Here is a 27,421-nt window from a genome sequence, read left to right on the forward strand (position 1 = left end):
CCCTCTGCATGATGTGTAATTATGTATGTTTGTGGATTTTCCTGGAATAAGGAAATTTAAGACATTCAGAAGACTCCCCAAAGTCTCCCCAAGGAAACAAGAGAAGTATAGGCCCAGGCTAATGGAGAAGCTCATCTTGTTTCTGTCATACCTTTCAGAAACAACCAGGGTGAGCCTGCACACTGGGCACTTATGATTTGGAGCCATATCCCCAATGCCAAACCCAAGGTCAAAAGACACCAAAGGATCCAAGACATCTCCTCAGCCCAATGTTCATCACAGAATATCCTTCCACATAATAAAAGCTTAGGGAACAGCTGTAAATGTCCCATTTGGGAGACTTCTACAGTTCATTAACCTATTCAAGGTCGTAAGAAACCCTGTCCCAAAGAAATCAATGTGATGGTACTAGAGTCCACTCTCTCCACACTTGAGGGACCACAAGATCCTTGTTTTCCAGGAATGTCTATCCACTTCCTGTGGAACTAGGTCACCTGTATCCTGAAATTCATTTATTATTCTTTTTGATTAAAGAACATGAAAGAGTCCTTTGGAAATGTAAGTAATTTACTAAGAAACAGTGCATCATCAGCCATTAACATCCCAGCAGAAGTTAGTTCTGGGTCTGATAGAAGAGACCTCGAGGAAGGTTTGGTTTGCTAAATACAACAGGTTCAGAATAGCAGAACCCGGTGAGGATCTCATGTCTGCAGAGCCCCCTCCTTGGGGAGGTCCTTCCTGGACGGGAAAGCCACCACCATGATGTCTGTCATTCCACTGCTTCTTTCAGAACATTTATCAGGATTTGACATAGTATTGTTTATTTATTGGTTGACTTATATTTTGTCTCCCTCTTCCTCTACTTTTCTTAGGATGTGAGGTCCATAAAGGCAAGAACCTTATATGTCCTGTTCCCTGCTGCAGCCTCTATCTACCCACCACAGGTTTGCAAAGATTAAGTACTTCATGAATATATTATGCGTGTGTATACATTATGTGTATATGTTACTGGATGGTTAAAGAAATTGTGACTTGTTCATGACTGTATGCCTAGTGCCTATCACTAGTGCTTGGAAAGATGTTTGTTGAATAGATGACTGGAGAAGGCTGGTCTGCAGTGCTTTTCATGCTCAAACCATGCATGTGGGTATGGGGGAAATAATTGAGACTCCTTCCTCAATGAAATAATAGACTTGGATGTTTTTCAGATTGCACCAAGCCAGGAAAAGATCTTCAAGTATTAGAAGGTAAGATTAGAATTTAAAGTGACCTTTAAAAAAAAATTAAAAAAAAAAAATAAATAAAGTGACCTTTAACCATGTAGAATGGGGGAGATCATGAAAAGCAGGAAGATGTTTAAAATGGGCAAAAATGGGCTCCAGTTGACAGAGACAAGTACTACAGCAAAATAGCTGTGGGCCTCAAGTCAGCAGGAAAGTACTATAACAAAACTGTAATATGAAGCAGGCGTATGTCGAGAATTATGAAATGAAAGCCTAGAGAGTAATCCTTCTACAAAACTTGGCATTGCTGAGGTTTTAATTAGAGTGGGGACTCAGATTTCATCCTCCTATTTTTAAGACTCATTTGGAGAAGGTGGAAAGAATCCAGCTTGGAGTAGAAAGGAAAAAAAAAGATGAACTGGGTGGAAAATGGAGTTAATGGAGTTAAGGTTTAGCCCCCCAAAAGGCTAATAGTTGACTTAATTCCACTGCCAGGTATAAGAAGGGTTATTATTACAGAGTGTCTTCCTCATCTCCGCTGAAGACCAGACAAGGGTAAACAGACGAGTGCTATACTGAAAGGGTTTCCACTTAAATACCAGGAAGAATTTCTTGATTGTAAGGGGGAAGCATGCTGACCCAGGGCGCTGTGGGAAGCTGCCCTGGAGATCTTTAAATGTAGGATGACAACCATCTGCCTTGGAAGGCTTAGATAGAGACAGGGGACTGGACCTACGGACCTCTTGGATTTCCTTCCATCTTTGATTTTGTGTTCAGAATCACAGCCACTAAGCACCCCCATTCTATGGTAATCCTCCATTCCCGTCATAAGACAGACCCTGCACTGTCAAAATCAGAATGGCTTCCCCTGGGAGGAGCTCGATTGTTCTCTTCTGAATGGGAAGGAAACTGATAGTGTTGCTTCAGCTGCTTCCCTTCTCCAGCCCTCACAGAGAGAGGCCAGTTCTTGTCCTGATGGGCCTCTCCAAATACTGGAATGGGCTTGCTCTCCATCTTGTGTGGGATTAGAAAATGTGGATCTAGTTGGAGACTGTTGATACCTCCAAGATTCAAGGAACGTCAGAGCTGCAAGGCATTTCAGAGCTAATTCAGGTCGATCTCCTTGTTACTCAAGTGAGGAAACTGATATCTTGAAAGGTTAAATGACTCTCTCCAGGTCACATTACCAGTTCTTTCTTATGGGACTAAAATCCAGGCCCTCTGACTCCTTATTCTATACCATCTCCTCATGACCTACCTGTGTTTGTACTTCAGTTGGAAAGAACATTTTTAATCAGGTAAAATGTCTAAAAACATATCTTTGGTAGCTGAACCATAGCTGAAAAAAATTAGCAAGGAAGAACAGAAATTCTACGAGTAGGTTACAGTTACCTGGCTATTCAGCATGAATGAACAAGGATAGGTCACCTGGACTCTCTAACAGGTCAGTTTCCCCATATGTAAGTGAGCATTTGGGTCAGGAACATGTTAGGGCTTATTCCAACTGCAGTATGTTTTGATTCTGTAATTCCAAATTTTAGTTTGAAAAAATAGTAATGAATAAGAACTCAGTTGCTAGCCTAAAGGAATGAGTTTTTTTTGGAGATCATTTGTGATATAATTGGATGATGCTCAGTTCTTTTGAGATTCTAAAATTTATATCTTCCTTCTTATTTTAAAAAATAGCTTAGAATTTAAATACTGGAGTGTATTCTTTATAAAAAAAAGAATTTAAATACTGGGGTGAGGGGATCATACTTTGGCTATCATGTGTACAAGAAAACTTCCAAACCTATTTCTTTGGGTGCCGTCTCTCTGAGCTTTGAACCAGCACCAATAATGAGCCATCGGAATTGTCTTCTGAATGCACCATTATGATGCAGTAAAAACCAAAGTCAACATCTTTGCCATTGACCAAAGTCAACCAAAGTCAAATCTTCCTCTGGACTTGTCCATGTCTGCACCATCATCCTCTTGCTTATCCAGACTCAAAGTTTTACAGTCACCTTTGTTACTAGCTATCCCTTCCCCACTTTGTTCAGGCAGGCAATAAATTGCATCAAGTGTTATCATAGCTCTGGGGGCTCCTGCAAAGCTCCAGGTACTCACGACTCCCCTGCCTCCAGTATTTTCGTACTCCAGATTCATCTTGATGGGCTAGAGCAAAGGGGGCGTGTGACAGAAGAAGGCATGTTCAGGAGTTTAGAGTGTCAATTAGGAGGAGGAAATAGTACTGGAGCAGACTGTGGAGTGAGTTAAGTAAGGAGAAGCCTGGTGCCCCCAATATTCAGAGCTTTTGGGCAGCACATGGGCTTCCCATGGAACGTGGGAAGGGGTCACAAGCCATTTTAAGTAAATAGTGGATAAAAGTGATTCCTAAGGAGACCAGAAAACCTGGGGACATCTGATTTATACATATACTGTCTCGATTAATTCTTAGAACAATCCTATGAGATGAACGCCATTATTATCCTCATCCTACAGTTGAAACCACCAAAGCTTAGAAAAGTCTATTAATGTCTCAAGATCACCCTCCTATTAAGTGGCCAAACCAGAATTTAAACTCAAGTCTGCCCAAGTACGAAATCATTCTACTACAGTACTTTTCAGAATAGTAACTTCCTGACTAGATAGAAAACAATGGGAGGAATTTAGTGCATCTTAGATCTTCTTCTAAGAGGAATTTAGTATGAAACAGTGGAAAATAAAGCCCAGTATACCTCTTAACCCATTTATTTGATGTGGCATAGCGGGCAGTACCAAAGTGGTATATATATTTCTTTACCCTTTTCCAGCGTGACTTTTCCACAGTAGTTTGCTTGACCTGATAAACAGAGTGAAGTGGAAATGAATACTCTTTGTATTCTAAAAAGCTCACTATCCTCTCCATCATTTTAGGCTCCTTTTAGTGTGCTGCTGATTCTAATTGTCATCTCTTGCAGTGCTGAGAAGTTTATTAATTGCTTTTGTCTTGTTTGACACCATCTGACAAAGAAGGGGAAGGACAGCTAAGGATAAAGACATTCTCTTGAGCAGCCATTCATTTGCTCTAACACATCTGGCTAATGGATAGGATGTAAAATTGCTCAAGAAGCACGGCCACCAGGAGCTTTATTAATGTTGTCAATGCCCAACTTGGTGTAAAGCCTGCTACAGAGCAGACTGGAGTCTTAGAATGATAATAATAATAATAAATGTGGGCAGAATGATAATAATAATAGTAAGTGTGGGCTCAGCATCTACTACATGCCAGGCACCATACTATGCACCACCTGCCATCTCACATCACCCTATAGGAACCTAAATGGAAGGTATTATTCCCATATTTAATAGCATGGGAAAAGGTTAAGAGAGCACACAGTTGATTTCCTGATGCTGCCAGAATTGGCCTCTGGATCTGGCTGACACAAGACCAACCTTTGACTTTGTAGTGCATAGGTGAGGACTTAAGTGACCTGACTTAAAGGGCTCTGGGATGGCCCTTCTGGCAAGGATTCCTTCTCTTTTGCCCAATATCCATTCTCCTTCTTTCCATGATAATGGAAGAAACCATACCTATTCTACTAAAGCTGTTTGGAAAGATAGAAAGAGATGGAGTACTTCCAAATTCATTCTATGAGGCCAGCATCACCTTAATTCCAAAACCAGACAAAGACCCCACAAAAAAGGAGAATTATAGACCAATATCTCTGATGAACATGGATGCAAAAATTCTCAGCAAGATACTAGCCAATAGGATCCAATAGTACATTAAGAAAATTATTCACCATGACCAAGTAGGATTTATTCTCGGGACACAAAGCTGGTTCAACACTCGTAAAACAATCAATGTGATTCATCATATCAGCAAGAGAAAAACCAAGAACCATATGATCCTCTCATTAGATGCAGAGAAAGCATTTGACAAAATACAGCATCCATTCCTGATCAAAACTCTTCAGAGTGTAGGGATAGAGGGAACATTCCTCAACATCTTAAAAGCCATCTACAAAAAGCCGACAGCAAATATCATTCTCGATGGGGAAGCACTGGGAGCCTTTCCCCTAAGATCAGGAACAAGACAGGGATGTCCACTCTCCCCACTGCTATTCAACATAGTACTGGAAGTCCTAGCCTCAGCAATCAGACAACAAAAAGACATTAAAGGCATTCAAATTGGCAAAGAAGAAGTCAAACTGTCCCTCTTCACCGATGACATGATACTCTACATAGAAACTCCCCCCCCAAAAAAAAAAAATTTCAGCTGACTGTATTTCCCAGCCTCCCTTGAAGCTATGTGCCACAATTTGCTCAAATTCTAGGCAATGGAATATAAGTGAAAAGTTTCACAAGACAGCTTCTGGGATCCTTCCTAAAAAGGACAACCAGCATGTATCCTTTGCTTTTAAAAAAATCTTCCTGCTGGCAGGAATGCTGTTCTAGGGTTCTAGTAGCTATCTTGGGCCGCGTAGATGAGGGCCACACTGTAAGCATGGTGAAACAGAAAATTAGAAGGAGTCCGGATACCTGAGCTGCTCTGTTCAGCTGGTAGTTCAGCAGCCCTGAGCTATGTATCTTGGGACTTCTATGTGAGAGAGAAATAGACTTCCATGTTGAGTAAGTCAATATAATCCTGAAATGTTACTTGCACAGAATCTCAATGATAACCACTTCTTGAGAGAGCAAAGTTTACTGAAGGTCACTGGCTTTTTATTGGTGCCTCAAATGACCCCATTATGGCCTTGTCCCATTGGATTAGGATATATTTATACAGAATTTATGGGAAGGAAGGTAATAGATCACTCAGGGTGCATGCATGGAGTAGGATGAGGTATAAAACAGGCAAGTCTGAGGTTCCCGTAATTCTGTGGCTGGGCTTACTAGGTGCTGTTGCAGGGGATACGGAGTCAGGATGAAAGGCGCAGAGCAGAGTTAGGGCCTCCCTTGCTCTGGACTATATGGAAGAGGCCCAGTTTATACTTTGTCTATTTAACAATTTAGTTCAGGGGCTGTTCTTTTCTAGGAAAATCACCCAGATCTGTGATTACACAGAGCAAAAGTTCAGGTTACATCAGAATTGGATTAACGGTGATGATGACACCTTTGTATCAGTGACACTAGCCTGAAACAGAAGAGGGTGGGTTGGAAAAATAAGAATTCTCTCAGTGCTGCCTCGACTTCAGCGGGGAGGAGTGGACCATCCTCCATGGGCAGCTGTTCATTGATGTATTCACTCACAAATTCATTCAACAAACTTATTCATTGTCTGCTATGTGTTAGGCATACTATCTATGGATTAAATATTAAGGGAATATTAAGGAAATTTAAATCTCTAATGACAAAATAATTTCTAATGTAGTCTTCCTATAGAACTAAGATGGAATTCAATTTAAAAACAAGCCACATTGGGGGCACCTGGGGGGCTCAACCAGTTAAGCATCTGCTTTCAGCTCAGGTCATGTTCCCAGGGCCCTGGGATGGAGCCTCACATCAAATTCCCTGCTCAGCAGGGGAGCCTGCTTCTCCCTCTCCGTCTGCCCCTGCTCATGTGCTCTCTTTCTCTCTCTTGCTCACTCTGTCTCTCAAATAAATAAATAAATAAATAAATAAATAAATAAATAAATAAAATCTTAAAGAAACCAAAAAAACACAAAAAAAGTCACTTTAAAAAGCAAACAAAACTTTATGTTATCTGCCATTTTTAAGATGCACCATCCTAAGTGTGGTAGTTTACATGAAAATAGTTGGGTAAGGCAAAGCCCTTGCTTTCAAGGTATTTATGACCCAGCAGGGGTTGAAACAACCCATAAATAAACGTAAGACAAAGCAGAATAAGGCTAAGTGCCTGAGCAAGTACAGATATAATGAAGGTTCAGAAAAAGAACCTTGCTGAGTTCCTGAGAGGTGACCTCTATTCATCAGAGAGGACCATCCCATGGGTTGGTATAACACCCTATTGCTGTGCTTCTCTGCTTGCAGGATGGGAGAGGCAGTAAAGTTGGGGGTGGGGGCGTTCAGCAGAGTCCTTCTGTCAGGACTTGCTGTTGAAGAGCAAGAGGAATTTTATGAGTTTGAAGGTTTTTTTGCAACCCTAGGATTCTACAGTCCCTCTATCTCCATTCTGTTTTTTAAAATATTTTATTTTTTATTTGAGAGAGATCTAGAGAGAAAGAGAGAGCACAAGCAGGAGGTAGGGGTAGAAAGAGAGGGAGAAGCAGAGTCCCCACTGAGCAGGGAGCCCGACTCTGGGCTTGGATCTCAGAACCTGAAGATCATGACATGAGATAAACTCAGATGCTTAACTGACTGAGCCATCTGGGTCCCTCTCTCCATTCTTGACAGAAGCTCTGACCCAGTGGTCTACCATGGATTCCTAAGGCTTGTCACATTCCTAAGTGTTGTCCATATGGTAGAAGTGAAGCACGAACGTGGGTAGGCACGGAGACCTCTGAGGGACTGACTGTACCTCATGGGTTCTCCTTTTTCATCTCCAATAGGTGCAAGGTAGAGAGGGGGGGAGGGAGAGAGAGAGCAAAAGGAAGTATTCAACCACGTTAAATGAGAAGTCATTACGATGACTTTAAGTCAAATGATGAAGACTTAAAAAGCATTTAGTAAAGTGATAAATTTTTCTGAACTGAGAAAACCTATCCAGAGTGTATCTGTTCTACAAGTGTGGATTTTCACACAGTGGATTCTCTAAAGAGGAAGCATCCTCTCCAGGGCTTTTATATTATTTCCCTATCACTCTTTCCCTCACTGAATTTCATGCTTTTCTTGCCAATTCACTCATTTTCTGCTTAAAGCTAAAAATCTTACTTTTACACAACTTTCATAGAAATTGCTCCATTACAGAGTAAAAGAGCAACACAAAGAGCTAAGTGAACTATTTTGGCTGTGACAGGAATCGTATTTGCCTTTTGGCACTGCTCTCTGAATTTCTTTGTGAAGTTGCTCTTGCTCTGATGGCCCCAGCAGCTTTCTGCATGAACAGAAACACAGACACCAGGCAATGTTCCACTTGGAGACAAATGGACTCCAATAGCTCTAGGACTAAATTAGACCTGATAAAACACTGCTTCTCTGAATTTCTCAATCTCTTGTCACCAAATAGGTTGGATGCGAGGGTTTTCAACCATCTCATTTAGAGATTATGATTTTTACTCTATGTTGGCAAATACAGATAAAGGACACACTGGTTCTCCTTTCAAGTTCATTTCGTGCACTTAAACAAGGTTTCTGCTATGTTTTATTTTATTTTATTTTCTCAAGTTCTATATGCTGTTTATCGTATCCTATCCTTCTTGTATGCATCTAATTTTGATTCATTCTTTCCATTCTAATAAGACTCCAATAATACCTTGGGTAGATTTTTTTCAGAAGAAAAGTCTTGGGTCATTTCTCCTAAATTTCTGTTAATTACAAGATTTGGGGTCTAGGGATATAGAATCACAGAGGTTTAGCCTTGAATGAAGCCTCAGGTAATGGTGTTATAGCAGATTAGTCTGTGATAGTGTCAGAGGAGAACAAAGAAAAAGCATTTTGGAAAACCAGAAAGGCTACTGGTGAGAAAAATAAGCAAGGTCAAAATATACATTCTAATATATCAAATGGGTCAGTTTCATATCTAATTTGATATGATTTGAGCAACGATTCCCCACATTAAGTCTGGCTCGTCTGTTCCCAGAACTCTTCTAGGTAAATCAGTTGGCTCCTGGGTTGGTATTGAGTTCATTAATGAATTTGTATCAAAACTGGTGACTTCCTTACAGATTCTATCAAGGACCAGAGACCACTGGTCTCCCTCGCACAGAGCACGTGGATATTTCTCAAACAAGTACCAGGAGACCTACCCAGTGTTTCTTACCGTTCTCTAGTTTTTTTGTTTACACGGAATAGGTAATACATTTCCAGGAAGCTGGCACTTTTAGAAGCTTGAGATCAAGGTGCCAAGACATAGGCCCATGGACATTTTATGGTTTCCTTTACTTAACACCTCAGGAACTGTGGGCCTTCCCAGGACAAGAAACTCCAGTGTATCTGGAATATCTCAGTATATGTAGAAAAATTGAGGCGAACAATGAGTTTGACTCCTGATGGAAACACACAATTAAGCTGCCTCCTTTGATTGTCCAGGATAAGAAGAGGAAAGAGCAAGAGCCCAAACTAAACCTAAGAGCGAGGCTTCCTTGCCACCAGGAGTCTACACCAGTGCCTATAGCAGTGGGTGTACAACAACACCTGCTAGAGAGGGCAATAATAATAAGAAAAGGTAAGAAGAAGAAGAAGGTGGGAGATTGATTAGAACAATATTCCAACAGTTGGGAAGAAAAGAAAGCTTGGGGGAATGTACTGTATAATTCCCCCCACCCCAGGCAACTGCAGGGCATAACTCATCATTCCTTGTTCATCCTTATCACCAGCCATCCATACCCCTCTGGCTAAGCCATCAGTACCTCAAGTAGGAACCCTGTCAGTTTGGTTCAGCACTAAACCCCCAACACCTGCTACAGAGCCTGGCATATAATAGATGCTCTGTAAATACCTGTGCACCCATCCACCACACTTCAGCACTCAACCTTACAGATCTATAAAGCTCAATCTGTATTGGTAGTATTGGCTTTGACAATTAGATCATTGTAGGCCATTCCACATGCTTGTCTGATGCCCTTTCAAAGGCATCACACTTGTTGTTATTGACCCTCTGAGCATGGAGGTAACTAATGACAAACATTAAAAGGATACTTTTTAAGAAAGATAAGTCCTTCTCTTCCTATTGGATACATTCACCTGTGGGAGAAAGAAATCCTTCAGGCCAGAAGAGTTGCGTGAAAGAGGGAGAGCTTGGGCTGGCATTTGCCTAAGTGACCTGGCCCTCAGTTATACCTAAGCAGCAAAGCAATTTAAGGACATGGGCTGTAAAAAGAAAACAGCACCTGCCTTGCTGAGCAGTCTAGTCTGGAAATTGCTGGGTTAGCAACACGTTGCACCCTGTGAAAACTTGTGACTTCAATGTGAGAAAAAGAGGTTTTAATTAAATGGGGTGTTTTTGAATCTCCTGAAGGGAGTTGGGATTTGGGGGTTGAGAAGCTGAGAACTTTATTAGGATAAAGGGAGCCTTCTCAGAAATCCTGGAACCCCACAGCCCTTGGTGAGAGGGCTTCATCCACGTTTTAGCCTTTAAAAGCACTGTTAGAGCAAGCATTCTTTTCCAGCCAAGCAGGGCTAACCCTGGAATGGAGTTCTTGGTCTGTGGCCTGGGACTGTCCACATTGTGCTTTTCCAAATGGTTTTTGATGGGCTGTAGGATTTCAGGAGTGGTAGAGTTCCCTCTAGGGCTCAAGATTTCTTAATCTTTGTTGTTGTTTTGAATTTGGAAAGATGATATAAATGAGATTTGGTGGGATTAGGGGACATTTCCCTAGGCTTCAACCAGTGGACTCTGGTATTCAACTCAGGGTATGTTAATTGAGCACTTTCTACATGTAAAGCACTATCTCAGAGTCGGAGGGTATAAAGGGAGATAGCATGACAGTTCTGGCCTGTAGAAGTTTGTAAAGGACCTAACTCTAATATAAGTAGGATTGGAAAAATTACTGTAGATACAAATAAAGAGGACCTTCGAGTAGGGAAAGATAAATTCTTACTGATGGAGTTGGAAGAGATCTCACTAAGGAAGGGATATGTGAGCTTTCCCTTATAGGTTATCCAGTGTTTCCATAGCTAGGGAAGACGGGATGGAGGAAAAAGTGAAGAATAGAGGCATTCTATGGGCAGTATGCTGAAAGGCTACCAGGTACAATGGATGTTGGGGTCAGCTGCCTGAGTTAAAACCATGGCTTTTGTCCCACTTAGACACTATGGTCCTTTATACACATAATATCCTTTTCTGCCTCAGTAGTCTCACTCTAAAGTGAGGATACTGATAGTATACACTTAAGTTTTGTTGTGAGGATTGAAAGAATCAACACATATTAGTGCTTACAATAGTACCATGCACATAATAAATGCTTGAAAAATGCTAGTTATTATTCTTCTTCAATACAAATGTTTCTCTAACCCATGTCTTCGGGCTTATTTTGCACTGTTCTCCACTAGCCTACTACTCCAACAACTGGCTGTATGGCTTATACACCTGCAAACATGCCCTATATTTTGCTATTCAAGGCTTTTCCACTAAGTTGTTTTTTTCCGCCCAGGATTTCTCCATCTATCAAAATCCTGCCTATTCAAGGCCTCTCTTAAACATCAGATCTTCCAGACAAATGTGAGTATCCTTATTCCATTACACAGGCATCATGGCAAATTTCTGGAAGCTTTTTTTCTGAAACTTCCCATTAAGCACAGCGACTACTGACCTTTTTGAGTGATTCATGAGGTCTGGGGGATGTCAGGGTTTTCCCTTCCTTTTCCCTAGGGGGAGGGAAGGGCAGATTCATCTCTCTGCCATTTCTAGATTCCCTGAAAGATGACAGCAACACAAAAAGAACAAGGGAAGCCTGGTCTCTTGAATGTGCTAATATTTCACTTAACCCAATCTGAAGGCCATTGCCACCTTTGTGCATAAGACAGGACTCAGAGACAGCTCTTCATGAAGTTCCCAAGAATATTCTGGACTAGCCTATTTCAGAATGGAGAAGGGCATCATCTTCTCAACTTTGAAAAAAAATGTTTCATAAATTGAGCTAGAGGAATGATCCAAGGGGATGAGGATGGAAGAGTCCCCACCAAAGAGTCAACAGGTCCAATGGCCAACATTGGAAGTAAAGTCAGGCCGTTAGACAGAATCCCAAATACCTGATTGGGAATGCAAGGCAGAGTGGGAACAGGCCTTTCCTATTTTCTGTGTGCCTCTCAGTCTGGGAACAAATGGATGAACTCAATCTCATCTTTTCACATTTTACTGTGTCAGAGGCCACCATAATGCAGTGCTCAGCAGAGAAGTTCAGGACTGAACAAGCAAGGCCCAGAGCTTCTTTCCCATTCAGCTCTCTCAAGCCTGCAGAATTTTGGCTGGGAGTGTGGGGGAAGGGAATGAGAAAAGAGGAGGACATGGCCCCAACCACCCACTGTGCCATTCCTAGGTTTTGATTAAAGAGGAAAATATTGGCTCTGACATTCTTCATTTGTAAGATCCAAATGCATTTTGACTTTTTAGAAGAACCAAGGGCTCAGGTTTCACGGGAATGATCCTGCTCAGAACTTCTGACTCAAAACATAAAGCTGCTCGGCTTCTCAGTAGTTGAATGCACAGCAAGTGCAGTTAGCAAAGTGACATTGCAATGGCTGTGAGTTGCACAACAGCATGATGTCAGTCTTCTGATGAGAGCTGGGCTGTTGAGCAATGCCACTTGGAAGAGAGAGGCCACACACAGAAACCTGTCCAACGGTTCTAAGAATTTTATATCTTTAAAAATATTCAATATATTTCTTTATGTGTTGGCACCCAGTCCTTCCAAATCCCTATTAGTGTTTTTCCAGAAATCTTCCTTGAATCTTGGGTCAGGCAGTGAACTTCCAGTTGACAAGCTAAGTTCATTTTAAAATATCCTATAGTTAAACCGGGATAGGGCATTTAAAGTGGGGGAGGAATTTCCGAAAAAGGTCCCTGCTCATTGCATCTGTCCTCTCCTCACAATTACTCTCACCTACAGCCTTTTTCTTAATGCTAAGTCTGGGGTAGCTGAGATCAGGAGTCTCTAAGAAGCAATGTAGGTTAGACTCAGATAAGGTTTTCCATCCCCTCATCCTAGCAGGCAAGAGACATAAATTCTGTTGCATTCCATCATGCCTGATACAGCAGCACCCTGCTGCTTCATCTGCAAACCCTCGTCCCAGGATGAATCTAGGAGACAGCTTGGATGGGAAGCTGCCACTTCTCTCTCTGGACCTAGGAAGAGATGAGTCATGAACATGAGCAGAGGACAAGGAGTTGGCTAACCAGACTTAAAGAGTTGGGATCCCTCTGGATATTGCTCCCTGTAGAATGAAAGGAAAATGGCTACATATATGACAAGTGCTCAGCAGCAACAACCTATGGCATATAACCCTTCCTCTATTGATTTTTTACTTTGTCCCTTCAGTCATTATGTTAATACTTGATTGCTAAAGACCCACAATTTGGTAAAGAATCTCCTTCATGTTCATGAAAAGGCAAACTTTTCTAATGTGGTATGGTGATCATCTTGGAGCCTCTGAGGAGAATTTTTACCTCTTTTGAATTCCTAACACTGATATTCAATTTATTCAATTTTTTTAATTTAAAAAGTAGTGTGTGTGTGTGTGTGTGTGTGTGTATTATAATATAGAAGATAAGAAGAGATCCCGAGAAGGTGGTGAAGTATGAATAAATGTACTTCAAAGACTAAAAGTGGATTCTAAACACAAATGTCTTCATTTAGAGAAAATCAGAGAAAATACCTCAGGGAGGAAAAGGTATCAAATCTGTTAGCATGTAATAATATTTTGTCAGTTTTTTCCCTCATTGCAGTTCAACTACAGACTTTCAGCTAGAACTAATCTTCTAATCAAAAGGGAACAAATCTATTTATAATTGACATAAATGATAGTCCTATTTATAGTTCTCTTTGGTGTTCCATGTTTCTCTGCGGGAGATTTTCCCTGAAACAAAAGCCTACTTTTTGAAGCAACTGTGTTCCAGGGGCAGCCTTGATCATTTCTGTTGCCCGAGAGATATATTTAATTAACCTCTTATCCCTACTCATGGGATGGTGGACTATGGGAAGTACTGACCAAGAATATAGCTACTCTTACTTTTGCCCTTGTAATTCTAGCAAGAAAACACACACGACCCAAAAAAGAATGGCTGTCCCAACCTCTAGAGGAAGGTGCCTGAATGTCATCTTAGCTAACCCAATTGCAACTTTGGAATATACTCTGGCCTAGCAACTCCATGAATTCAAACAACACCTTATTCAAATTTTCTCTAGAAACCGTAGCTGGCCTTGATTCCCTGATGACACCACAGGTATTATCTTGCCTGATACACACAAAACCCCCTTTTTGAAGGCAGAACAGGGCTGATAGTACCCTGTTTATAAGCAAGAGATATACCTAAAGGCACCCAGCTTATAACCAGCAAAGCCAAGTCTCCTCAGGATGTTCAGATCTCCTCACCTCATAATCAGAGCCCATTCTGATACCTAACATTGTCCCTTTGGTTAAAAAAAAATGTATATGGGGGATCCCTGGGTGGCTCAGCAGTTTAGCACCGGCCTTTGGTCCAGGGTGCGATCCTGGAATCCTGGGATCGAGTCCCATGTTGGGCTCCTGGCATGGAGCCTGCTTCTCCCTCCTCCTGTGTCTCTGCCTCTCTCTCTCTTTTTCTATGTCTATCATAAATAAATAAATAAATAAATAAATAAATAAATAAATAAATCTTAAAAAAAAAGATGCTACTCCTTTAAAAAAATGTATATGTATATGTATATGTATATGTATATGTATATGTATATGTGTATATATATACATTGTTCAAATATACCCAGACACTCACAGTTGGATTTCTGTTTATTTTGGAAAAATATCTGTTAAGGAATCTTTGTGCTGAAAGAAAAGGCGCCAATGATGCCCATGTTCTCTGTGTCTGATATGTCTGGACTAAGAGATAGAGAGAATCAGGTAGAAGGGAGCCTCATGACTCTATGTAGGATTTGGATACATCACTGGACCTGAGTTGGAAAACTTGGTCTGGCGACTTCACAAAGGGAGGGATTTTTTCATGTACTCTCCATCAACTCAAAGTCAAAGCAGCTTGCTCACCCAGTATTTCTTGCCTCTCTCAAGCAACAGAGCACATCCATACCTCTACCTAGTTAAGAACCCAGGCAGACAGAAGGCCCATGAAGATGACAAATTCTACCTTCCTTTTAAACATCAATGAAAAGCCTCACAAGACTATATGTAGAGAGAGAATGGAAATTTTCAGTATTCATTTGGAAATTTAGTAAGCATGTTTTGACATCTATCTTGTCCAGGAGAGAAATAGAAAAAAAGAATGCCATTTTTATATTTTATTTTTATTTTAATGCTGTTAGTTTACCTTGATGATAATTTCTACACATGAGTAAAGGTTGCATTCTTAACCAGATTGCAGGTAACTTAAGGCAGGCTTTTGTTACATCTGGAAAACATGGTGTGTGCTTGTTAATATACTAGTTTTTTTCCATTGTGTACTTGTTTTACTTTTCCCTTGATTTCTAGCACTGTCCTGGGTACATATTAGTCCATAGAACATTGCTGGGTTGAATTATATTTTAGAAGACTAACTTTCTTCCTTTTAGTTCATATTCTATACCTGATCATTCTGACCAAAATCCATTAAGTTGGATACATTTCTGGAGCCGCTCAGTTCTGACTCCTTGCAACTTGTTCCTGCTAGGGCAAACAAGAATGAGAGTGCCTTTTTGGGTGCTTGGTAAGTCTGGAAATGGATACCTTTGAATGCAGTGTGCAGAGTTCTTTCTGTTTCATTTTTTTCCCAGCATATTTGTGCTCTTCCTGGCACTGGCTCAACTCACTGTTTCAGCTGGACCCCCAGGAATAGACTGACTCCTGTAATTCTGACAAAGTCGAGCATACTAAAGGGTTTGCTGATGCTCCTTGTGAGACATGCAATAGGGATTTAATCGGAAGATCACAGCCGGCTTCCAACAAAAAGGATCATGTTCTGTTTACCTAAATTCCCTCAGTAGTTTCCTTTAGATACAGCATTTCTCACTCTCTACTTGAAAATGCTTAGAAGTCCATGGGGACCTTCCGACTCAGTCATGTCTGCATTTCAAATGAGTTACTACCTTCTTATGGGCACACACAACTAATGTAGGCCTGGAAGGCCAAAGAAAAATGGATAGCTTAATTAATTCCATGCAGACATTGACTGTACGAGGGAGTATGTGGGATTTTACAGAAGATTAATAAAACAGCCCTCACCTTTGAGGAGCTAATAGCAAACCAGATGGTATAAAGCATGAACACTCACCAAAAAGCACAGTATAGAATAGATTATAAGAGTTGTAAGAGTAATATTATTGTTATTCAGAGGAAAGAGAGTTGACATCTGGTAGAAGATTTTTCTGAGCAGGTGACATTTGAAAAAAATCCCAGGAGGAAAGCTCAGGAAAATAATATCTATGTTAGGAAATCACCTAGGTTCGATGTTGGAATATGTAGAGAACATTTGTAAACTCAAATGTCTAGAAAAGCCAAGCAAATCATGTAAAGAAGGATTGGGCCACAGTAATGCAATCAAAAGTGGTGAAGAATCTGGTGCCAATGTAGAAGTAAGAGTCATTTATATTGACGGATTATTCAAAGTTTTGTAAAAACACTGCCATTTGCCCATAAAATACTTCTGAAGATTGGATACAATTTGCAGACTGCCAGTTTGTGAGCTTTGTTGTAGGGAAATGGTAGGAAGGGAAAAAGTTAGATAGAGGTGTTATATAAAATGCCTTACTGTCAAATTGTGGACTTTGGATTCAAGTTACTTAGCCATGGATGGTCCCTGAAGTTGTTTAGAAAAAGAATAAAGTGATTAGAACTGTGCTTTAGAAAGATTAATTTCATGGGTGGGATGGCTGGTGTCAAGTAGTATTGGACACAGAGTGATCATTGAGGAGGCTGTTGCAATAGTTTTGGTGAGTGATGAGGAGGTCCTAAATAGTGATGGGAATGGAAGGAAGGACACATGTGTAATCTTCCAGTGAATTGGTAACAGCTGTTCTGGATCTTGGTGCAAAACAAACTACAATGCTACAACTCACTTTGTCTGAAGAGTTGGGTTTGATGGCCTCCATTGTCCTAAACACTTGGAGTGATTGCATAACTTGTCCGTTGCATTGGCTGGGAACCTGGTCTTTCCTGCTTTATAAGGTCACTGGCCAAAAACTTGACTTACTCTTGAAGAAATATCCCTTTGATGATCTCTAAATTATGGAATGTTCAGTTTTTCAGACTTAGGCTCTTCCCTCACCAGGAAGACTTGATCATCTTTTAAATCTTACCTGAGCTATACCCTTGCTATATTTGAGGAGAACCATGAAGCCCCTTAAAGAAAAGTTTTGTGTCATATTTACATGAATCAGCAGTGGCTAGTCTAATATGTGGGTGGTAATGCAAGGCAGTAAATTAATATTGTGTTGAATAAGGGAGGAAGGTGCATAGTTAATATCCAAAGAGATTTTGTATATCTGGGGTAGGAATGGCACAGGTCCATGTCAGCTGAGGCCAGGTTGGTGTTTAAATGAATAAAGCAAGCCTGTAAGGCACTGTGGTGAGCTGGAGGGACATATGTCCCACCTAAAAAGCTCTCGCCAATAGCTGCTACTCAGGAATGCTGGCCAGCAATGCTAGATCACTTAACTTTTCAAGAGAAACTGTTAATCTTTGTTTTTGTTTAAAATCTCTTGGTTTTTATAATTCCAAAATTTTAAAAGTATATTTTCTGGTGCAAACAAAATGTATTTGTGGGCTAGATTCAGGTGGGGTGGAATAGGATACCATTTTGGGACATCTGCTCTAAAGTAACTCCATGAGGGTTGTTGGTATCTTTACTCATTTCTTTCATCATCAGTGTTTTGCCAACAAGAGGGCATTCAATGAATGGTGTAAGCTGAAATAATCTAGGGGAGAAACATTTATATCTGATCCAAGGTTGGGGTTCAAAATTGATATTTAATGGGTCCTCACATATGAGTGAGAAATCCCTTTGAAGGCATGGGCAGTGCCCATGAGGGGCATGCCCCTCTCTTGGGCAGTGCTTAGCACAGAACAGGTACCCAGTTGATGCTATAATTAAACAGGTTAATGCCATAATTTTACTTCCATACATTTTACTAAAGCTCTGATGAAAGAAGAATGCTAATAAAGAACAATAGTTCTATATCCAGTTGGATTTCTTAAAGGATTTTAGAGATTAGCATGAAACAACAGTAAATGTTAGTTTTGGGAAAGGTCTTCAAGAGTATCTTGTCAATATTCTTTCAACGGGTAGAGTGCCAAGGAGTAAGGGATATTGCATTAAAATGCTGTGGACTAAGTCTAACTAAAATAAATGTACAATTGTGAGCTAAGTCCAATACTGCCAATCCTAGAATTGAATACAATCAAAAGGTGATAGATACTTAAAAGTTTAAGAAAAATGTGTATGACAAGAATGTGAAAACTATTATCTATGACTTATTATTTTCTCCCTGGAGAACTGTGAAAAGAGATCAGAGTGACCCCATTTCAGAAGTGGAATGTCATGGTTCATCTTAATGTTATTGTTCCAATGGAAACAGATTTTGAGACTCTTGGGACTATTCACCAAATTTACCAAGTTATTTAGTGGTAAACCTCTGAGTAAATCCAAGATTCCCAAAGTCCCTATCCAAAGATCTCCCTCTTTTTTCTAGTGTCATTCAAGGAAAAGAAGTTATAAACTGGCCCTCTCTAACTTGTACCTGCCTTGCTGTAGGTTGAGGTCTTTCTGAACAATCGTGTCCTTTAGATATCTGGACCTTCATTAACAGGTTCAGGCTTGGGAACTTGCCAAATTCCAGAAAGGGTCTAGTGAAGGCATTCAACTGGGGAGCCAGCTGCCTCTTTGGAAAGTGGTTTTAGTTTACCCTTCATCTTCCAATAAGAGACAGAATCCCAATTTTCTTAGCTCAAAACCATTTCTTTTAGATTCCAATAGCAAACCTAATGGAACTAATCAACTCAGAGTCCTAAGAAATAATATTAGAAACTGGCTAAGCATGACAAGGGAAGCAATTTGATATGAGTAAAACACACATTTGTCCACTCAATGCAATTAGAAATATTTTTTTTAAAGGACTCTTGCTTGGCTGTTCTTATAAAATGTAACTATTGAAAAAGAAGCTGGCAAGATCTTAAGGACTGGATCTCAGTTCCTGGCCCCAGTGATGGGTTTGGAAATTGCAGCCACAGCAATTAGGAGTTCCAATTTCCAGTTCACAGAAGGTCAGGCCTTGGGATTATCCTTGGAGCAGTTCTATACTTCCTCTGAGGAAAGGCTCCTCAACCTGAAGGAATTGGGTACTTCATATGGTTGAATCAGCATATATGTTGTTAACGATCACAAGCATGTTTGGCCCCAACAAGATTTTTCAAATCTTCAGTGGGAGTTCAGCCCTGACTAGCTTGTGTTCTCTTTCTTAACAGATGAGTCACCAAGCAACATGTACCTGTTATTTCCTGTGATTCCCTAGACCAGGGCTCCTCAAATCCTAATGAGCATACAAATCCTGTAGGTGTCTGGTTTATAACGTAGATTTTTCTTTTAATTAGTCTGGGGTAGAGCCTCTGAGTTTGCTTTTCCAATAAGCTATCAAGTTGCTCTGAGTAACAAGGCTACTCTCTGTGTGAAGACTCACACTTTTCATACACTAAACTATGTATTTACTATGTGATATGTGTGACTCTTAGAACATTTGTTGGTCAAACCAAATTTTCCTGTCATAAACAAGAGACTATTTCTTGCTACAAAACACTTTCCATGGTCTTCAATAACATCTGGTTTCTTCTAAGAGACTTCTTTGTTCCTTATTATTGCCATTGTTTGTTGTTGTTGTTGTTGTTGTTGGGGAAAGATACTGAAATCATTTTTGTTGATTGAAATCAATGACCTGATGAATGACTTTAAGGCAGTAAGTGATCAGCATCTACCTCAGAACCAGCCAGAAGTAAGTCCTTCTGTGTCTTTAGCTTACACAGCATAATGTTTTCATGCAATGTTACTGAACCCTTGTCTGGCTTCTCTGGTAAGGAAGATTTCCATAATTGCATGCAAAGCACTAGTAATCTACAGAAATGCCAGCCAGATTTGTGGCACTAATACGTTTTACAAGTCTTATGATTCAAATGACTCAGGGCCCACAGACTGTCTATCTTAAGGTAAGCCTGAAATGATGCTTATTGTATGTCATTGATCTTCTCAGAATCTATCCCCAAATATCTGTTCCGTAGTAGGAGGCAAGAATCAGCAGAAAAGAAGGAATCTTTGGAAGCCAAAAACATCTCTACACCAAATTAAGAGAGTGGAATTATAAGGTGAATGCAATTAACTGGCAGTCATGTCTATGCCGAAAACATAATCATCTCTTTAATAAGGAACATTTGCTGTGCTTGACAAACTCACAGTGAAATGCTTGAATCCATAGGAAGGAACATGTTGAAAATGGTTTCAATATGATCCTGTTTTTTTCACTCGATAACCATTGATTGAGGGTATCCAGCCAAAAACAATGGGAAAATGAGCCAACAATAGTCTTACCCTTTGACCATATTAGATATAGTTGCAGATGAAATTTGTTATATGTTTCAGTAATAACAAAGCATCCATATGGAACAAATATTTGGCAGTATGGCAGCTGATGAAACCAGGAAAAATCAGACAAATTATCAATCGTTCGCTCCCAAATTACCCTGAAAAGAAATTAGATCCATTTTCAGTAGCTTTGCTTTCAAATTTCTTCATTCCATGAGTCACCACTACCTTCTGCCAAACTAAATATGTCTATGAACGGCTGGAAAATTTAATGGAAAGAAACATAAAACTCAAAATACGTAGGAAAATTTAAGCTTCTTCATGGAAGACCTTCATAGAAGACTAGCAAGTCAGAAATGTGTGGAGACAGAAATAATGCATTGACAATATCCTTTGTTTTGGGTAGCTTCTGAGTTAACAAGCAATACAAAATACATAAACTAGACTACCAACTAACATGACTTGAAATTAAAAGTATCTCTAAAAAGAAATTAGTTTTTTATTTTTTTTTCTTTTAAGCTACCAATCCATCAAACTATGAGAATCTATAAAGAAGTCAGGTTGATCAGATTTGGAATAAAGGAACTTGATGATGTTTTATCCAGTGGGTGATAGAAGTTGGCAAAAGAAGTTTTCTGATTGGTTAAGGGCTCAGATTTTCAAACACTATTCTAATGCATTGTACCAAAAGAAAGAGTAGTTCTGAGTTGCTAGTACTACCTTCATGTGAATTTACCAAGGTTAAGTTTAAAGGGTCCTCCTAGTACCCTAGACTGAGGGAGGTGACTACAGTCCTGGCTTCCCCACCAGTGTGCTTTGTAACCTTATGCCCATTATGTTATTTTCTGGACCTTGCTTCCTTCATCTGGGAAGTAAGTGCAATGAACTAGATTGCTCTATATGATTCTTTCTAGATCTCCAATTCTTCAATTATGCTTTGGCAAATAAAAACTACTTGTGTTCTCTGAAGGCTGGTGTTCCAGTGGTTATTCCTATCTTGGGGGCTTGTTTGCCAAGGAGGTACCATTTGTTATGTGCCTTCCCTTGACTATCATCTCTCCTTTTAGTAGGAATATTTCAGATGAAATAGAGAGGAACTGAGTGGAGGTTCTGTTCTCAAAACCATTTCCACAGGTAGAATTTCTTTGTGAAGGCTCTTTTGGTAGACCTTGAAAATTACCTGTCGACTATAATTAGCTGGCTGTTGAGCTAGGAGATATTTTTTCCAGGACAATAGTGAAGAGGTTCCCAAGAAATGATACCTCAAATAAGCTTTTTTATTCTATACTTTAAATCTCAGATCTTTAATAGTGGCAGTAGCAAATGGAATGTCATGGGGGTAAATTTAGGGGACTGGTAGGAGGAAATAGCTGTTGGAATGATTTTGTCAATATCAAATCAAGCAGTTTTTTAAGTGCCCAACACTGATGCCGTGTAGGACAGAAAAAAAAACCAAAAAAACTCAAAAAACTTTGTTTTTCTGAAAGAGCTCAAAATAGAATGAAAATTCATGGCAGCAGTAACCAGTATTTGATTGTGAGGTTCAAAAGTGTCTTTGCTGAGTCAAATATTGTGTTTCTGACAGCTTTTGGATGTGAAGCCTCAGGAATAGAAGAACCACATGCCACATAGTCAGTGGATCATATGGTGATAAAACTCACAATTTTTATTTCATCAAAGCCACTCTCAAACAGCAACAAATCAATTCCCCTAAGTCAGACGGAGATAAGGAAGCAGTTATGATGGGCAACCTGAGAGTACAGAGATACTTTTCTGATTAGGAAGTATATTCCCGCTGCTGAACACTGTATTTTGAAGCTGAGCAGAAATCACCAATAGCTGACTTGGGAGAATGGAAATCTTTTGTCTACGTGTGAAACCTCAGTGACTACCTAACCACCTTGGAGACAGACGCTGTAAGCAAGCTTAGTGTGGTAAAGTAATAGGCTCTATCTTTTTTCTGCTTCCCACAATGAGGACATGAACAGTAATACTGGGTGAGCATCTAAAAATCCATTAGTTAACTCTTGGGCTGTCTAAATGCAAAGTGATATGTTAATGGAGGATGCCAACATACTTTTCTTTCTTTTTTTTTTTTTTATTTATTTATGATAGTCACAGAGAGAGAGAGAGAGGCAGAGACACAGGCAGAGGGAGAAGCAGGCTCCATGCACCGGGAGCCTGACGTGGGATTCGATCCCGGGTCTCCAGGATCGCGCCCTGGGCCAAAGGCAGGCGCCAAACCGCTACGCCACCCAGGGATCCCATACTTTTCTTTCTAATTAATAAGGTTGAGACAATACACTACCAAATTAACTTTTCTAGGTAATTCTTGCAGAACAATTGAACTAATGGGTCATGTCATTAATAATTGAAATTGAACCACCGAACTAATTTGTGGTGGTGATTAGAGGGACAAGGAAAAACATTCAACTCAATCAATTAATAGTAACATATTTGGATGGCCCTTTAGGTTTTCAAAGCCCTTCTATAGCTGAGTCTCAAAACAACGCTCGGGTGTAATATTTTAATTCCCACTTTATAAAGAGGAATGTAAGACCCAAGGATATTACCTAATTGTTCCAAGGGGGAGAAGTGCTGTTAAGTATGGGAACAGGGTGAGGCTTAAATGTGGAACTTCTGATTTCCAATGCATTGAACTTCTTTCTGTTTTTCTGCTGGGGCTGTTCCTGGGTAATAACCAGATGTCTCTGGTGACATTCAGATAGGAAAGACACAAGAAAGGAAGAGAAAAATTGTGGCCACCGTATTTGAACCAGGCCTTTTCACTTATGGGGCATTGACAGCTTATTTATTATATGACTAAGAAGGGAATGGCCATAAATATTGAGGCCATAGGTAACAGGTTTCTTTTTCATTTGCTCCAGGTGGTCATAATCATATTTTTAAGCACAAAGTTTTGCTTTACACCATTTCTGCCTTCTTTTACTGCTGTTACTAAAATAAATGATTTCCATAGCTATAAGATGAAAGGAGTGCCTACAATATCTTCTAGATAGCCTATGGGAAAAGTTTTTTTATTTTCAGAGAAAAGTTTCTAAAACCACAATGAATCTTCTCATTGTTTACTCTGGGCAATGGAACATAGACTAATAGTTCCTGTGTTACTTTACTCATGGCTTTCCCATCCCTCTAGCTGCTTCCCTTCCGTAGACCTCTAGTCCAATAGTTTTCAACTAGGGGTGATTCCACACCCTCACCCTGGAGACATCTAGCAATGTTGAGATGTTTTTGATTGTCATGACGGGGAGGAAGGATACTGGCACCCAGAGGATAATAGCCAAGTACAGTGCTAAATAGTCATGATGCATAAATTCCCTCCTCCAATAAAAAATTATCTAGCCCAGAGCATCAACAGTGCTGAGGCTGAGAAACTGTTGCCAATGGCACTGCTGGGGAAGGTGAGTAGGGAGTATGAGAATGAAGTAGGATTTAAAAGCATGCCACTTGGTCTCATAAAGGGGCTGAGGCTGGGGGCAGTGAGGAAGGAGAAGTGAGGAGGCCAAAATCTACAGTATCCTTATGTCAGTTTAATCCAGAATTCTAACTCTTAGTGCTCCTTTCCCCAGTTTCATAGATAATCGGGAGTTGGCTGCATGTAGGTTGGCTCAGTGCAGTCTTTCTTAATCATTTGCCTCTGATGAAAGAGCCATTTCACCAGGGTAAATGGCACAGAGGTAGTACCATCTTCCCAGCAATATTCACAGAATTGACTCTATGACTAACCCAATTTCAGTTTAAAAAGACCCCCGCCCCCAACAACATTTTTAGTACCTCATAAAGCTACAGATGAAAGAAGAAAGTCCGAAGAGTTTCAATAGAGTATTTGCTTGGAAGTCTGCAAAAAGATCAGGTGTAAATTTCTTTTGGCCTGAGGCCGTCATAGAAATCTCCAGAAAAAAAGCTGATCCAACAACTCGTCAGACTGTTTCAGATTTTCCAGGAGCACAGCTTTGCTAGGTCATTCCAAAGCAGCTCTACCCAAGTTGACATTGGAGAGAGTGACCAAAGAGTCAGAATAATATAATATACAATAATAGTCTAAATTATGACCTTAAGTGGACTTGGAAGATCTAAAGCACATCTGAAGATTTTGTGTAATGTATAAGGAATAGGCAAGGAATTACTTTAGTTCGTGCAAATTTCTACAGCAAGGGAAAGTGTTAAATTTAAGTTTCAGGTGAGTTCATTGGAATGAGAGAGCCACCAAGTTCTATATTTATTTGGGTGAACTTGATTGTAGACCTTTCCCAGGCCATTTTAATTTACCACGTAACTCTGACATAGGCATGATTCATGGCTGCCAAAGGGCAAGCTCTGCATTGGAATCAGAAAACAGAATCAAAAGTATCTTTTTATATTTCTGCCATTAATTAGAAGTGTGTCCTTGGCCACATCGCCTCTCTGAGTCTCTTTCTTGATGTTAACTATTTTTCAAGGGTTTCCAAGGTTGTAGCAGTCTTTAATTTTACTTCCTTTGAATAATCAGGTATTTTTAAGAGGGAGGTATTAGAGGGATGTATACTTAATCAATAACCAGATTCTTGGGTATCATCACAGGGGTTTTAGCATGCTTTTAATTTTTTCTAATTTTTAATTTTTTCTTTAATTTTTGGCTTGGAAACCCTATCATGTAGTATGTCTGAGCATTAAATGCAAAAGGTTTTAATTTAAAAGACTGTGTGGTCTCTACTGGTTGCATAATTTCTTTGTGTCCGTGCTGCTGCTGATCACATATTGCAAAGCTATTAATTACCTTAGGACAAATGCAGAGGGCCACGTGCAAAAGTTCTGGCCAATTGCATAAAGCAATATGCCAGATATAAAGTAATTGAAGGGTTTTTCTTGGTATAAATACCAAGGTTCAGTGAAAAAGTAAGAGGGGCAGCTATGCCAAGAATGAAAAGCCAGAGCTTGCCAAGTGCTTCTTTAAGTAGCTTTAGCCAATGTGAGACTAAACAATGCATTAAATAGGCGTACAACTTACTGCAGTTAAGGAATTGCATGTCAAATAACAGCTCTTTGCTGTTTTAAACATGATCTCGCATATAGATAAAGACAAAATGCTGTGTTGTCATCTCCTTACTCTAACAGCTAATAAGGCCTGAGGATTTGAATTTTCCAGGCAACCAAAAGTAATTCTTTGTGATGTAAGAGCTTGCTGATGTTTTACAGAGAGGTATAGGATGGAACTATGCCAGGGCAGGAGCTTAGTGCAAAAACGATTTTTTGCCACCATGGTTGTCAAAGACGTCTGGCTGCATAAAAGAGCAAAGGCTTTGTAGCCCATTATTGAGAACAATGAGAAATCTAATTGAGAGAGATCTTGTACATGTTTTCAATGTCTGATTTTTTGTTATAGGCTGTGAAACAGGAAGGAAGGCTGCTGGCAGAATGAGGTCAGCCCTTAACAGAGGCCCTGAGGAATGCTGGCATGGTACATAATGTCTGGAGAAGGTGTATGGTGGCCCAGGAAATTTGAAGGACATCAAAACTCTCTTCTGGATCCCAAATGCCTAACTTACCAGCCATGTAAGATATGAGACATCTGAAACCAATAGTGTCAAACAACTGGCTGAATGATGCCTGCACATCCAAGCCCCTGGCTGCTCTCATAAGTCCTTCCATGGTCAAGCTGGAGAAGCCTCTTCCTGTCTAGCATACTCTGGATCATGGCACCCTGTGACCACCTCTCCTTTACCACCTCTCTTATAACACCCAGAGAAATATTCTTGGTCAAAGTAAACAGACCTTTATCAGTTGGTCTTTGAGAAAAACCAACAGAGCTAAGAGCTGCTGGAAATGAGGCACTTGAGGTTTGCTGGTAGGGAAGGAAGAAACTTGAAGTTGGCCAGAAAAGAAGCTCCCTCAGATCATATTGAGTATCGTGGTGCTCACAGGTGGGCTGAATTCCATCTGAGTGGAGTCTAATCTGTGAAGGCTTTTGGACAGCAGCAGCCCCTAATCAAAGACTTTTCTTATGCACTCTGGGGGAAATTCTATTAGTATTTCCTAAATTTTTCTGGAAGATGAAATGTAGCGTTATCACATAACTATCTCCCTCATGACTCCTTTCAACGAAGTGTTCAGAATCGACTGGGTTACCCTCCCTCAGAAGAGGACTGGTATTTTTGGAAGCATCTCCCTATGCCATAACACTTTGAGCCTCTAAATAATGTAAATGGCTGAATGAACATGCTTCTTAGAGACAAGAGACCTTAACTTTGGTTCTGGATCTGTCCTGTGAGGTAAGTCACAAAATCTCAGGGTCTCACATTTCTTATTTGTCCAGTGAAGCAATAATTCTTGCCTTCCAATAAAACCAATGTGAGAGAGCTAATGCAAGTGGATTTTGAAAAAGTAAATATACTAGCTAAACACAAGATATTCTTCTTGTTACTGATACTGCTATATACCTATTACTACTAATAATAGGTTTTATCAGCAGCCCCTAAGGAGAGAAAATGAATGTATGACTAATTGGGCTGTTCAGATACCTCAGCCTTTGCAATAGACTCTGAAACAGACCCCACGAGAGAGTAAACAAGTATAACTGCTGACATGTGGGCAGCCCTGGTGGCTCAGCGGTTTAGCGCCGCCTACAGCCCTGGGCGTGATCCTGAAGACCGGGTATCGAGTCCCGCATCGGGCTCCCTGCCTGGAGCCTGCTTCTCCCTCTGCCTGTGTCTCTGCCTCTCTCTCTCTCCTCTCTGTGTATTCTCATGAATAAATAAAATCTTTTTAAAAAACCCTGCTGACATGTGTATGGTGCTTACTATGTGTCAGGCAGTATTCTAAGTTAATATGTTCTAATACATTAACTCATTTAATCCTAACACCAGTTCTATGAGGTAGGACCCGTTTTACAGATGAGAAAATTAAGGAACAAAGAGTATAAGTAATT

At 40.2% G+C, this 27,421-nt stretch overlaps 1 protein-coding gene and 1 long non-coding RNA gene across 2 annotated transcripts in view; one reads left to right on the forward strand and one right to left on the reverse strand.

The window, feature by feature from the left end:
* Positions 1 to 27,193, forward strand: LOC111090067. Its single transcript, XR_005370715.1, has 6 exons — positions 1 to 169; positions 873 to 944; positions 1,209 to 1,247; positions 9,339 to 9,474; positions 11,402 to 11,469; positions 25,880 to 27,193. It is a non-coding gene; the product is annotated as an uncharacterized LOC111090067 (long non-coding RNA).
* IGF1 (insulin like growth factor 1) overlaps positions 1 to 27,421 on the reverse strand; it is a 72,396-nt gene that overhangs the window by 34,734 nt on the left and 10,241 nt on the right. The gene's annotated exons all lie outside the window — the stretch shown is intronic.

The sequence above is a fragment of the Canis lupus genome, chromosome 15, assembly GCF_011100685.1.
Source record: "Canis lupus familiaris isolate Mischka breed German Shepherd chromosome 15, alternate assembly UU_Cfam_GSD_1.0, whole genome shotgun sequence".
Lineage (NCBI taxonomy): Eukaryota > Metazoa > Chordata > Mammalia > Carnivora > Canidae > Canis > Canis lupus.